Raw genomic sequence first — 16,347 nt, forward strand, 5'->3', positions numbered from 1 at the left:
GTCAAAGTTATGGTTTTTCTATGTTATGTATGGATGTGAGCGTTGGACCATAAAGAAGTCTGGGTGCTTAGAAAGTGATGTTTTCAAATTGTGGCACTGGAGAAAACTCTTGAGAGTCCCTAGGACTGCAAGGAGGTCAAACCATCATTCCTAAAGGAAATCAGTCCTGAATATTCATAGGGAGGACTGATACTGAAGCTGAAGCTCCAATACTTTGGCCATCCAATGCAAAGAAATGACTCATTGGAAAAGACCTTGATTCTCGGAAAGATTGAAGACAGGAGGAGGAGGGGATGACAGAGGATGAGACGGTTTGATGGCATCACAGACTCAGTACACATGAGTTTGACCATCTGGGAGATGGTGAAGGACAGGGAAGCCGGGCATGCTGCAGTCCACAGAGTTGTAAAGAGTCAGACACAACTGAGCAACTGAGCAACAATAATAAGCTCTTATGGCTTACCAAGTGGCTCGATGGTAAATGATCTGCCTTCCAGATAGGAGATGCAAATTCGATCCCTGGTTTGGGAAGATACCCTGGAGACAGAAATGGCAACCCACTCCAGTATTCTTGCCTGGATAATCCCATGAACAGAGGGGCCTGGTGGGCTATAGTCCATGGAGTTGCAAAAAAGCTGGACACAACTTAATGGCGAAACAGCAACAAAACAAAATCAAATGGTATATGCAAAAAGAAATGACAGTATGGGAAAGGCACAGTGTAAAAACAATCATTTAGCAAATTAAAAGAGAAAATATGAGGGCAAAGAAAATCAGTATAATAGAGAAAATCTGTGCTTTCCTGATAGCTCAGATGTAAAGAATCTGCCTGGAATGCAGGAGACCCTGGTTCAATTCCTAGGTTGGGAAGATCTCCTGGAGAATGGATAGGTTACCCAATCCAGTATTCATGGGTTTCCCTGGTGGCTCACACAGTAAAGAATCTGCCTGCAATGCAGCAGACCTGAGTTTGACCCCCGGGTTGGGAAGATCCCCTGAAGGGCAGTCTTCATAAGGGCTCTTCAGGTGGCTCATTTGTAAAGAATCTACCTGGCTGTACAGGAGATGCCAGAGAGACTGGTTCAATCCCTGCTGTTATAAGATTATTTCTTCCTCAAAAAAAAAAAAAAAAAAGGAGAGTAAGAAGGAAATGTCTAAGTCTGGTTCTTCAGTCTAGACTACATATATAGATGTTATAATGAGTCCACTTAAGCACACTCTCACTCTTTGTCCCTTTATTTTATGATCTAGGTCACACCATACACTGTGGAACACATTTTCTGAAATAATTTACATTGCCAAGAAATCGGAAACAGCAGTTTATAGGAAGCAAAGCATATTTCTATCAGATGCTTTTTTATCAAAGTACATTGTCTTCTAATACTGTTACTCTGGCTTGATATTCTATCTCATAGAATATCAATCTGTATATTTTATCGAGGGTGGATCATGCTGTAACTGCCTGACTTTTCAGTAAATCATGATTTCACATTCAAACATTAAATTTAATATAAATTTATTTACAGTTATTAAACCATAAACAACATTGCTTCTACTTCTCGGAAACAAGCCTGAATTAAAAAGGTTTTTTTATGCATTTCTTCTGGTAACATTAATCTGTTTTAAAGCAATATGCTGACAGTGTGGCCATAATAATGAAGGCATCTCCATTTGTGTTCAAACGATGATTCCAAAGTATACCTCCAGACTCACCAAGATATGACCCATTCCTGAGGTCTAAAACGCCAAATATTATCTACTCATGCCTTAATCTATTTATACAAAATATATGTAATTGATCACTTTTTTGTTTAACTATGTCAAAGTTAACTAATTTAAAGAGAAATATGTGTACAGAATTTTTCCTTGTAATTCACAGAAAGTTAATTCTGTTTGATGGTCTCCTTTTGTTTAAAGTTAGACTTAATGCTTAATTCCACATGTGTTAACCTTCCCAGGTGGTACAGTAGTAAAGAATCTGCCTGCCAATGCAGGAGATGCAAGAGACTCTGATTCTATCCCTGGGTTGAGAAGATCTCCTGGAGGAAGAAATGGCAACCCAAACTGATATTCTTGCCTGGAAAATTCCACGGACAGAGGAGTGGTGTGGGCTATGGTTCACGGGGTTGCAAGGAGTCCGACATGACTGAGCATACTTGCACAGATGCAAAGAGACTTTATACTTAATTCCATGTGTGCTACTAAGTTGGGGTATCTACCTTTTAAAAAGACTATCAATTGTAAAATACATTTTCATTAATTTTGACTTGAGAGATTCTACCGGAGTTTACTTCAAAACTTAATAACCATTTAAAAATAATTTGTTATTTCTAAAACAACATGACTAGCATATTTGGAAAGTATATTAAAGGAAGGATAACTTTGAAGTATAAACCATTTCTCATCACTGTGCACCTGGGGAAAAACTCTCAGCTATCCTGATGGACAAACCATGCCAAGACCGCCCCCCCCCCCCAAAAAAAAACAAACAAAACAGATCCTGCTGAAAGCAGACACAATATTGTACTTCCCTTGCAATTTCATTTATTCACATGCAGAGTTGAGTTTCTCTTTAAATCCTTTCAAAAACATCCTTCTTCACTGTTTCATAAAATAACTTGGCTTTCTATTTAACTGAGAAAACCGAAGCAATGGTGAAGGCTAGATGTATTCTTTATTCAGTTCAGTAATGAATGCTAGGAGTGAAAACAGGTATCATCACTTGTTCTTTTTTTTTTTTCATCACTTGTTCTTAAACTCAGGGGTAATAATTCCATCCTTCACTATAAAGTGCATTATTAGCCCTAGGATTTTCATAGATGCCTTCTACCAGATTGAGGTTTCCTACTATCTTTATTATACTGACAATTTTTATCTTTAATAGATATTAAATATTTTCAAAAGTTTTATTAAGTCCTATCTCTCTACCTACTGAAATGATAATGTGGTCCCTTCTCTGTCCTGTTAGTATCATGTGTTATGTTAGTTAATTTTGAAATGTTAACCCAATCTTGCAGTATTGGATAAAACTGTCTTGGTTTGGACATATACTTTTAAATATTATTGAAATTAATGTAAGAATATTATAACAAGGATTATGTAGTCTCTACTTATAAGGGACATTGGTCTAGATTTTTTTTTTCTATGTCTTTACTAGATTTTTCTTAATAGTTATGACAGCTTCGTAATACAAGTTAGGCAGTGCTATCTATTACTATACACACTGAAATATTTTTTGTAAATTGGGGCTATTTCTTCTTTCAGGTTTGACAGTATTTACAGACTATTTGGACCTTGGGTTTTCTTTTGGGGGGGACTGGTAACAAATGAAATTTCTTTATTTGATATATTTTATCTTCTGTTTTTTCTCGTGTCAGTTTTGATCAGTTGCATTTTTAGTTGAATTTATTTTCTTCAGTACTAATATATGATCAATTTATGTGAGTTCTATGTTTACTTGAGATGAAATTGTATTCTCTAATATGGGATTTTAAATATTGGTATATTTTAATAAGATCTAAGATCTTTTATAATAGTTTAGATATTTTATGTTTTTGCCTGCCTTTTTTCCCCACTTGATATTGCTTGAACTGATAATGGTGTGTTAAGTTCTTCTATACATAAATTTCTGTTTTTTTTGTTTTCATGTAATATTTTTTATTTTTAAAGTTGAGGTCTTCCCAGGTGGCACTGTTGGTAAAGAATCTGACTGCCAATGCAGGAGATTCAAGAGTCACAGGTTTATCTCTGGGTCAGGAATTTGCCCTGGAGAAGGGAATGGCTACTCACTCCAGTATTCTTGCCTGGAGAATCCCATGGACAGTGGAGCCTGATGGGCTACAGTCTATAGGGTCACAAGCATGGGACACAACTGAACACACACACACACACACACCACACTCACATTTATTTGATATAACAAATATGCTTGACTTTAATTCTATCATGATTTTTAAGTGTTATATATGTTATATTTAAGTTATATATACTGTTTTCCATTTCTTTATGTGTTTTTTCCTTTGTCCAGTGTTGTTATTGCTCTAATATTTATGAAGTTCATTTTTTTATTCTACTGGCTATGATAATGCTAAAATATTTGTAGTACTCATCTTTTTCCCTGCTTAAACCTTTAATATTGAGTTTTGTAGCAACAAAAATAGATCTTTTGACTCTGTTATGGGCTAAGTTTTGTCCTCCTCGAACATACATTAAAGCCCTAAATCTCCCTAATGGCATTTGGAGATGAGGCTTTGGGGAAATGATTAGGTTTGGATGAGGTCATGAGAGTGGGGTCTTCATGATGGGATTAGTACCTTTTTAAAAAGAGACATCAGAGAGCTTTCTTTCTCTCTGCCCTGTGAGGACATGTGGGCAAAAAAATTGGAGTGAGTTGCCTGCCATGCCCTCTTCCAGGGATCTCCCCCACCCAAGGATGGATCCTGTGTTTCTTATGTCTCCTGCATTGCCAGGAGGGTTCTTTACCACTGTCACCACCTGGGAAGCTCATGAAAACCATGGTAGTCTACAGTTCATATTGTCACAAAGAGACAGACATGAATGAAGAAATTCAACATGCACACACAAGTGAATACATGCAACAATCAACTGTTTGCAAGCTAAGAAGAGAACTCTTACTAGAATCTGAGCATGATGGCATTGTGATCTCATATTCTAGCCTCTGGAACTGTGAGAAAATTAATTTCTATTTTTTAAATAACTGTGTCTATAGTATTTTTTATAGCAGCCCAGGCTGAAAAAAAAAAGATTCTCATATGACTATGCAAAAATCCATGAGCATATTCTAACTTTCTCCTTCCCTCTCTTCTCTTTCTGCATTTTAAGTTGTACTATTTATATTTTATCAATACATGTATCAATTTTATATTGGTTATCACCTTTATTTTAAACTTCTAGTCTTTGATCTATAATTAAACATATTCAATACATACTTTTTGGTAAAATATTTATTATCGTCTCTTGGTTAGAGAAAACTCATTTTCTAGTAGATTTCTCAGGAGGATTCTGAGTATAGTTATCCTTGTGTTTTTGCATTTTCAGTGCCTTCCCATAGAATTGATTGTTGAAGGGCAACTTGGTTAGATGTGAAATCTTTGGATCACTTTTATTTTTTGAATTCTTTGTTGACTTACATTGCCTGTTCTATCAAAAATCAAGAAGTCTGACACCAATCTGATTTTTTTTTCTCCTTTTATTAGTAAACTTGGTCTTTTTGCCTGAAGGCCCTAAACATTGCTTCTTTTATCTTTATTGCCTGAAAATTTTGATGAAACTCTTCTTGGAGTTGAAGTTTCTAGGTCAATGTTCACTGATACACAAGCTCCTTCAATATACAGATTCAGTTATACTTTTATTTTTAGTATGTCCTCTTAGATTATAGCGTGCATGCTGTCCTGTTCCGTTGTTTCATTTCTCACAGTGTCCAAAATATGCATAAATGTCTCTTTATGTGTGGTTGTGTGTGTGCTCGTGTGTGTGTGTAGAGAGAGAGAAGTAAGAGAAAAGAACATTTTTTAAAGAGAAGAAAAAATAATCCAAGAGAAAATGTTAAGTAAACAAGATACAGTCATTTGCATCATATTTGGAAAATTTTCATAATATGTCTTAATTCCTATTTTTCAGTTTTTACTTTGTGATTGTTTTGCTTTGTGGTTGTTTTTGGTAGGAGAGTGGGAACATGAATGGTGGACAATTCCAATCTAACATCTGAAGCTTAATTCCATCTTTCCTTATTTGTAGCTTATTTTCCCAATCATGAAAGCCCTGGTTTCATTATTTACAATATACTTACTAATTTGTTCAACCTTAACATATATATTAATCAAGTATTAGAAATATCAGACGCTGATGCAGAAACCAGGCTGGTATTTTCAGGAGATAGAAGCAAATAGGCAAGAGCATGGTGAACAGGTCAGAGAGAGGTGGAAGTTAAGCTTGGAAAATTAGTGTAGAACCTAGATTCAATTTTTTAACAATAAACTGAGCACATAAATTCTTTTAAAGATATCAGCTGTGCTTGGCTTACCAGGATCGGAGCAGTTATGAGCAAAAGCATGAATAATAAGAATGTGATACTATGTTTACTTTCAAGCATTATCTGGATTAATTGTGATCCATTTCCTGTCAGGTAGAAGAAGACCCACAGTATGTTTGGGCTCTGTTCCTAGGAGTTAGAATTTGTGTTCGCTTTCTTCACATATTTATATATGGCAGAATTTCCTAAAATCATTTCCAGAGAACATAGGGATTAGTTTTATTTTGTATTGTTTTTGAAGATTCTCTGTGCAAGTAAATAAATGTGATAAAGAAAACATTCAAGTTCTCTTCAGTTCTGCATTTCTGCAATTTGTTTGACCATCATTTTGCTTTATGTAAATCCCATTAATGCTTCAGGTCAGTTCCATGAAGCACACTTAGGCAAACAACTGGGCAAATTACAAGCCAATAAGAAATTGCAGAGCCAGTAAGAAAGTGCAGATTTATGGTAAACCCTTTTCAAAGGATAAGAAATATAAAAAGGCTTGTTGAGAAGAATGTATTGTTGGCACCAGGTTTGAAAAAAAAAAACACTTGGGCTTAGCATAGATGCACTCCCCAGTAAAATGTTTCCTCTTTAATAAGGAAATATAGACTCAGAATTCAAAGAAATTAATCACTCTCAAACCTAAAAGCCAATATTTTAAGATATTCATTTTCATGAATGGGGTATAATGTCTCCAAAGATGAAATTTATAGAAATAGTATAAGCTTTGACTTCTTCCAATGAATCAAAGTTACTAAAGTAACTGCATTCAGTAACTTGATTACGGAGGATAGACTAAATCTGAAACACATCATTAGACTGCATTTTAAAACCAACATAAAAGGTAGAATTATAAAATCTGTAAAACTACCTTTGAGATAAAACAAGAGTCATGATTTTAGAAAGAATATCAAATACATTATCAAAAGAAAATGGAAATTCCAATTTGGTCAGACCACTCTTTCTGGCCACTGCTCTACAGATTTCATAGTCTTAATTTTAACTATAAAATGCTTTAGTAAGTATTCATTTGCTGAATTATGTGTTAATACAGTGAATTGTTATATAGAAGATACACTCTTCAAAGTTGCTTATTTTGTATGCAAATACTAAATGACTTTCTGTGACTTAATTTATTTATCAAATGAATTGCAGTAAAATATGCCCTTCATGTGTAAATTTAGACCTACATCGATTCAAATAAGGTGTGGGAGTAAATTATACATGTTCAATTGATTATATAGAAAAGCACAGATATATAAAGATATACCCAAAATGGTGGCTTTGTAATTAGCACATAAATTGAAAATTAAAGAGGAAGTGAATTAGAAGAGTTTCTCAAGCCAAGGCACTGCACAGTACCATTATGCTTGAGAAACACCAAAGCAGCTGAGTTCTAGCCACATACCATCGTATCACACATCTTAATCATTTTAAAAACCGCTGTTAAAATGCTGCGTAGTAAAGATGCAAAACCTGATGTAAACATGAGTAAGAATCAATGAAGTTTCTTTATTTACTTCTTGTTTGATTTCAGTGAGTGGAAAGTTTGATTCCATATGAGTGGAAAGGCAAACAATAAATACAAATATGTAATAACTACAGTACTTTTATTCTTAGAGTCTTCCTCTACATAAAATACAAGCTTATTGTGTGTGTGTGTGTTTGAACATGTATGTAAACAGATCTTGAGTTTTGCAAGGAGAGAGGCCTGGGATTTGAATCCTTTCTCTCCTACTCTAGCTGCATATACTCGCTAAATTTAATAATACTGAAAATCCCAGTTTCTGCATCTTTAAAAAATGATGATGATTGTTACTTCAGAGTATTGCAGAATATCCTCCCAACAAACATATTTTGTACTGGAACTATGTCACACTGGCATACAAAAGCCAAACATATGCATCTTTTTTCAGTTCCCATTCAGGGACATACATTGGCAGCTTGAAAGCAAACTTGGTGGGAGTAGTCACAGCATGAAAACAACAAAAGATATCACCTTCCCTTACCTGGAAGCAGTTTTTAATAGCACACAACTGAATAGCAAATTATATGTACATAATGAGTAGTAAATTATTAAACCATTTAAATCTAGATTCATTTATAGCTTATAAATCTATATGAACATCTGAGAGACTTTGAATGAAGGTAACCCTAATTTGTTTGAAGATCAATAATATGTAGCAATAACAATAACAATAGAAATTTAGAAATCCTGAATTTCTAAATTAAATAATCTTCACTGGCTCTCTTAATATACAAGCATGTTTATATACAATTAGATAATTCTCCTAGAAATTTGTGATTAATAAATTTATTGCATTGATACCAATGATTTACTGAATTATCTATGCTTTCATTTGGAATTCACAAATTCAGAAATTTGTGCTTTCATTTTTTCCATGTATAGTTTGTTAGGTATATGCATCTTCTCTTAGAGTTTATGACTTACACTACCCTCAAAATAGAATTCTTTAAGTTCTTAAGACACAAAATAAATTTTATTCTAATGTCACATTAGTGTGACTTTTTTCTGGGCAAAAATACAAAGTGAATCAATTTCTGTAGTTGCTATTGGCATGGCAATACCCTAGCTTCCCATTAAGTCCAATCCTGTAATGGTGGTAACAGGTTTTTTTTAAGCTTTGTTTTGTATCATGCTGTGAATTTCAATAGAAATACTGGTTCCAAATTTCCTTAATGGATTTTTTTCCTACAGTATATGCATTTACTTATGAGTAGGTAATGCTATGTACTAGCTTTCAAAAATGGATAAAATATTATAGATTGTTATTATTTCAGTGAAGAATTGTATGAAATGTTTTTGCAGGTAGAATCAAGAGTGCAGTGAAAGTACACAAAAGAACAAATACGTAAAATAAAATATATAGGACTGTGTGCAAGGTAAGGTCCATTCTCATGTAAAAGAAATACATACATTTCTCTGGTGATTTTTCTCTTTTGTTAAAAAATAGGTGGCAAATATCCATGCTTGCTTACCATAAAATGTTTTTCTTATACATTCTCTTTTCTTTGGAACTTTTACTCTTTTTCTATATTCTCCACATTGTGGGAATTAGTTGTTAGCTTTAAATGAAAAGTTTAAAATGGCAATGCTAATTCATATGACAATATATGTTGAGAGCTTGGATCTGCAATAAAAATTGCTGTTGCTACAAATAGGTGGTGTGATATAAGGGGAAATTTTAATCTAAAAAGTTAATTATAAAGCATTTTAGAAAAAAATTTTAATTGTGTTTTGAAAACCACATTTGACCTCCTGATCATAAAACTTCAGAGGGAGCGAATACCCTCTCACAGAATATGAGTAAAATAAATCTCAAGCTTGATTCAGGCTTTGAAACCATTTCTCTTGCTTCAAGTTTCTTAATCTAGTTACTTGTCAAGTGAAGGAGTGATATGTTTCAGTATTTGATCTTGAAATCAAGATTGTATGAATACTTCTGCTTCCATCCTGATAGAGAAACTTACACTGAATTAGCCCTTCCACTGTAAACAACCACAAAATAGACAAAATATAAACAAATACTAGTTCTATACATTGTCTAAAAGGGAGCACAGGTTTGTAATTTTAATGTGTAATATGAAACGCAGATCACCATTTGCCAATAGTTAGAGGAGAGAGAGAAGACTGATTTTATAGAGATACAGGACAATTTTGTAGGGAGATGAACATGATCTATATCACTTTCTTGGTTGTAATACAACTGTTTACATTAGCTACAACTGTACAAATTATACACTCAAACTTGGAGAATTTTATTGCATGTAAATTACACTTTGACAAAATAATTAAAAGAATTGATCACAGAACTAAAAAGTCAAACCTATATAATATCTTGAAAAATATGTTTAAATCATCCAAGTTCTGCAAAAACAAAGTTTTCTTAGCTATCACAAACAGACACAAATGCACTCTAGGTAATAAGAAAAAATAATAGAGTTGAATCTCATCAAAAATTATCTTACTGCTCTTCAGAACACATTACTCAAGAAAATAAAAACATCAGTCTCCAGCTAAATGAAAATGTTCAATATACCTATATCTATAGTTATTTTTATACTCTTATCTTCATACATGATAAACAACTTGTATCTTAAAATATCTTACAACACACTAATAAAGCAAAAATATTACTTTAATAGAAGAAAAGAATACAGAAAACATCTCTAAAAGGTAATAGACTAAAAACTAATAAACAAAGCTAAAATTTAAAGGCTCAAAACTTTAATCATCAAAGAAATGTAAATTAAACCACAAATAGATGTCATTATGCCCCCTTCATCCTTCAGAATATCTAAAATAGAACAGACTTTAATACCGAGTGTTTATGGGAAAATCAATTTCAAAAATTTATGCTAAGAGCTTAAAATGATAGAACTACTTCAGGAAGCATTCATTTAGCAGTTTCTTTTTAATTCAAGGGACTTCCCTGTAGCGCATATAGTAAGGAATCTGCTGGGTTTGAGCCCTGGGTCAGGAAGATCCCCCGGAGAAGGGATTGGCAGCCTTCTCCAATGGCACTCCAGAATTCTTGCCTGGAGAATCCCACGGACCGTGAAGTCTGATGGGCTACAGTAGTGGGGTCACAAAGAGTCAGACATGACTGAGAGGCTCTATTGCTACTACTGTTAATTCAAGCAACTTTTCCAGATAGCCCAGGTATTTACCCCAAAGGGCTGAAAACGTATATCTATACAAAAAGCTTACCGAAATATTCATAGAAGTTTATTATCCTCCAAACCTGGAAACTATCCACATATCCCAATATCTTTTTTTATACAGTTGTTTATGTATGACTATGCTTTCAACAATAGAATATGAATACATAGATGTGCTATCTCTTTTATTTTAAGATAGGAATTTTGATTTCTTAGAGCATCTAGCACTACTATAAATGAGATAGATAATATATTTATTTTTAATTCAGTTGATTTTTAGAAATATCACAAACCCTATATATACAGTCTAATACAAAAAGAGATTCATAAATTCATTTTTGAGCAAAAGCATGCTGTGCAAACTTTGCTTGAATTCAGTGCTCTTACAGTCCTTAATCTGCTTTGTCACAACTTTTGAGTTAGTAGAAAGCTATTATTTTTCTCACTATCTGAACAATGGTTTCCAGAATTGGACATGAGGCAACACATGAAAATAGAAAAACAAATCAAATGAGCCTTTCTTACTTACTACGGAGTGTATAGGCACAGTATAAAGCAGGAGAACCCTGGTTGAACCTGGCAATTTCCCAAATTAAGAAGGTGAACCTGAAAGCACATCAAGGATATATTGGCTAGAGTTTGCAAAACAGTAATGAAGAGAGAGCTTTTCACAGTAAGAAAACTCTAGAAATCTCCAAATGGCCTCCCTTGAGTCTTGACCTGAGTACTGATTAGTGAAAGTACATAAGGAAATTGCCCAAGGCCAAAAACAACAGCAGCAACAACAACTAACTGAAAAGAACAGGAGCAACAGTCCTCAGAGCTCACTCATGGCTTCAAATAATTCATGTTCCATTGACAGAAGTAGCAAAGCTTATAGTTTATGGTCCTTAGACTACGATAATAACAGAGCATGTGTCTGTCGTGGAGGAAAGAAGAACTAGAATAAAGTCTATTGTGATTTTACCTTAACAAAGATAAAAAATAAAACTATTTCCAAGTACTTCCAAGTAAAAAGTTGAGGGTTATTTATAGGAATATACAATTATCTAGCAACAAACAAGGTAAATTTTGAAATGTATAGCTTCCCATAGAACAAAAGTTATCTCATATGCAGTGAAATAAGAACAACTGACTCATAAGGAGAAGGAAATCTAAAATGATCCAACAGAAACACAATAAATAAGGTTATTGGACAAGGATGTTAAACCTATTATAACTATATTCCATATATTCAAAAGGCAGGGAAAGTACTAAATGTGTTAAGTATGGGTATAGTAAATACAGAACTACAGTACTTCTGAAGATAAAATTTTTAATTTATAAGATGACAAAATATATTAAATGGGATTAACATGAGTTTAGAAATAGAGGAAGAAAAGTTTAGTGAACTGAAAACATTACAAATGAAACTGAAGAAAAAGAGAGAAAAAGGCAGAAAAATAAAGCAGAATTTAATGAGTCATAAGAAAACCTCAAACAGCCTAATATATATATGACAATTGGAGTACTCATAGGAAGTGGGGTACAGAAAGAATATTTGAAGAAATAATCATCCAAAATTTTCCAATTTAATGAAAGATATAAACCCTTTATTCATGATGCTCTGTGAACCTCAAATGTGAAATAAAAATATTACAACAAAGTACATCATAACTGAACTTCTTAAAACTAGCTATTTAGAGAAAATCTTAAAAACAGTTGGAGTAAATTAAAAATTTTCACAGGGAAAAAACAAAGAAAAATTGCAGACGAATTTTTACCAAAAACTGCGAAAATACAACTGCAAATTTAAATTACTAAAGGGAAAAGCAAATAAGAAGAACCCTATCAGTGTTAAATTCTATAGCTAGTAAAAACATTTTTCAAAAATTATGAAAAATAAAGACCTTTTCCAACATATAGAAATTGAAACAATTAATCACCAAAGACCTGAACTATAAGACATGTTATAAAAAATCTTCAGCAGAAAAACCCACTCAGATGAAGTCTGAACCCGCATAAAGGAGTAAAGTTCACTAAGAAAGGTAAATATATGGGCAAGTATAAATAACTTGTTTGTCATTTTAATAGTTACCTTCAAAGACAACAGTTAAAACACAAATATTAACAATATATTGGGAGGTTTATAACATATGTGGAAGTGAAACATTTGCCAACACAAATAAGTACACCAGTGGCCTATGAGAATATGTTTATCATACCATGTGTAATATATTAGTTGGAAATAGAATGTGAAAGTTAAAGTTGGAGAAGGAAGCAGCAACTCACCCCAGTATTCTTGCCTGGGAAATCCTATGGACGGAGAAGTCTGCTGAGCTACGGCCCATGCGGTGGCCAAAGAGTAGGACACGACTTAGTGACTAAACCGTCACCACCTAGCTAAAGTCACAGGTCAACTCTAAAACAACTATTGCTACCAACAAAGGAAGCAGACAGAAACATGGAAAAGAGAAAAAATACTTAGAATAATAGAAAAACAAACAAAAAATAATAAGTGCATGCTCAAATATGTGCTATAATGTGATATATAAAATTGCATCAATAATTCTATTAAATGTAAATTATCTAAATAACCCAACTAAACAGAAGAGATTTTTATATTACATATAAAAAGACACTGTCATATATTGCCTAAAGATAATCTGCTTTAAATGTAAATATACAAATAAGTTACGTATTTAAATATAAAGATATAGCATCTTAATGCTAAGAAAAATACTAAAACAAAAATGTTAATATTAGACAAAAAGACAAAACACATCAGTTGGGATAAAAAGGATAATTTTGTACTGATACAACATCCATTTTTCATTTTGTCATAACAGTCCTAAATGCTTTTACACCAAATTAAAGAAATTCAGAATACGTGAAACAAAAACTGATAGAACCACAGGAAGAAATAGACTCATTCACAACTTTCATCAGAGGTTTCAACATTCCTCTGTTTCTATTTTTATTGCAAGTACATTAATTTTTTAAAACTATTGCTATTTCATGGGCAAAAGAAAAATAAAATTATATGTTAGAAATTACCTGTTATACATAATATATATAAAATTTGTAGATTATGTAAATTATCTATATTTTCTTTATTTTTTTCTGCCAAATTTGTAGAAAATTAAAATCTAGCATATCATTGTAGTTAATTAAACAAATTCTGTTAAACTCATTCTAAATTACCTGAAGTTAATACACCTGAAATATTGCTTTTATTACTGATAAAAGGCTAAGGTAAGAATAGATCTTAGTGAAAAATCCAAATTAGACTGTTAATGGAGCTCCACAGAACAACAGTGTCAGGCTACCAAAAAACAAATCTGCTTATGGAGGGAAGAGAATGAAATTTGTGTTTTCTGTGAGTAGTTAGTCTCCATAGGGCATACAGAGTTGAGTGAGCTTGCCTGTTCTCCTGTTGTCAGATTTGCATGTCAAAAAATCCACAACATCTTTCCTGAAACAGAATTAAGAAAAGGGCCAGAATGAGGTTGGAAGTGCTGCATTAATCAGCTTTATCAGCATGAAGAAAAACATCAACAGTAAGTGTGACGTACTTTCTGTTTAAATGGATTTTCCAAAATGTTTGCCATTAAAATGTTATTGGAAATTGGAGTGTTTTTCCATTATCAAAATATTTTAAAGTATGTTAATTAGGAGTTAGGTAGTTAACCCAGAGCAGATTGACATGCTCAATTTGTGTTTATACCATAAAATATTCCTTAAAATTTTCTGAATATATCTAATTCAAGTAAACTGCTAGAAACACCATCTAAAAATACAGATGTCAATCACAGATGCTTTATTTTTCCATAAAATATTCAGAAAAAAGGTAAACACGTTGGGTTAGTAAACTGTCTTTCAAGCAAATATCTGCTGGGAGTTTTTGTAATAGTCTTTCTTGTAAATAGAGAATGCTTTGGAAAGTAATCATTTTAGTATATTAATCAGTAAAGTGTCTGTGGCATTTTGACGAGATTTAATTTGGAGTGTAATGTGCATAATATCAGAAAGATTCCGCCAGACACAGAAAAATGTAACAAATCAAATTTCCCTTTTAACTAAATGTATTGGAAAGTAGTAGGGCATCAATATGTAACGTCCTTTGAAACCTGAGGTGAATATTTACAAAAATAAAAGGGAAACATGAGGAAAACCATTGTGAAGGCAGAAGCATAGTAGCATGACCATTCTATGAAAAAATTGAACAAAAGACATCCTGGAGGATTGTCTTTTGCATGGTCTAAGTCATAGGCATTTGCCCTTTCATCATTGCCTTGTCTGTGTTCCATCATGGAGCAGTGGCTGTTCTTTGAAACACTCAATCCACCAAAATAATCTAATGCTTTATGTTTTTCCTGTGTTACCATCAGTTTTCAAAGATGATATTCAACAATGTTAAGTGTCAAATTGAAAAAAAAATGCATGTCACTTTTGTTGAAAATAATTAGAATGGAAACAGATAGAGGTGGAAATGAACCAAGTGCTCAAAACTGGTAAGGCTAAATGGAAACACAATCAAAATCATAGAGAAGAGAAAAAGTAAATGAACTCTCTTAATATGTGAGGCATAAAAATGGTTGCTTGTGAATTATTTAAGGATAAAGTTGAGAAAGATAAAACATGCCAAACTTGATATACAGGGAACATAATCACTGAATTTTTACTTAATTGAGAAAAAGAATTATGTGGTTAACTTTTCGTTTTGCCAAAAGCCTATAATATACCATATACTTACAGACATGGCTCAGTGGTAAATATACCAGACAAGTAGAAAACACAGATTCAATCCCTGAGTTGGGAAGGTCCCCTGAGGAAGGAAATGGCAACCCATTCTAGTATTCTTGCCTGGAAAATCTCATGGACAGAGGAGTCTGGCAAGCTACAGTCCATGGGGTTGCAAGAGTCAGATACAACTTAGCAACTAAACCACTTAGAAATCACGATCTGGGTCTGAGTCTGTAATTGTTACTTGGCTGCCATTGCTTCTAACACTTCTGAGAAGATAGAACCAGGAAGCAAAATCTCACAAACTGTTTATCTTCTTCAGCAAATCCAATTATAAACTGGATTATTTGGGTCACTCTTCCATATAAACCACTTTTTCTTGGGCACCTTTTACTTTATTTCTGTCTTTTTCTGAATACTACTCCTTTCTTTAAGACCCTTTAAAAGTTTTCATTGCTATTTTTTCTTCCTTGACATCTTGTCTTCCTTCCTGATACAGGTAAGATAAAGCCGAACCTGAATACCCAGGTATATTTGCAAAGGCTTAGAACATGAAGAAATTACATGATGGATTTAAATCCACTCATAATGACCCAGTTAATCATTTTCTCTGCTTAAACAAAAGCATTTCAAAATTTAGTCATATTATGGGTTGAATAACAAGATGTTGGACTCCTAAATCTCAGTGCCTTGTTTAGAAATAGAATCCTTGTAGATGTTCAAGTTAAGATGAGTTCAGTAGGGTGAGCTCTAATCCTGTATGATCATATCCTGGAAAGAAGGGGGAGATGTGGCCAATTTATATTAAGAAGAAGGATTTTAATGACATAATATAAATGCTTGTCTAATGGGAAAAACTTGGCAAGCCGAGGGTTTAGAGAGAAGTGCACACCTCAGTT

This window comes from Muntiacus reevesi, chromosome 3 (assembly GCF_963930625.1).
Source record: "Muntiacus reevesi chromosome 3, mMunRee1.1, whole genome shotgun sequence".
NCBI lineage: Eukaryota > Metazoa > Chordata > Mammalia > Artiodactyla > Cervidae > Muntiacus > Muntiacus reevesi.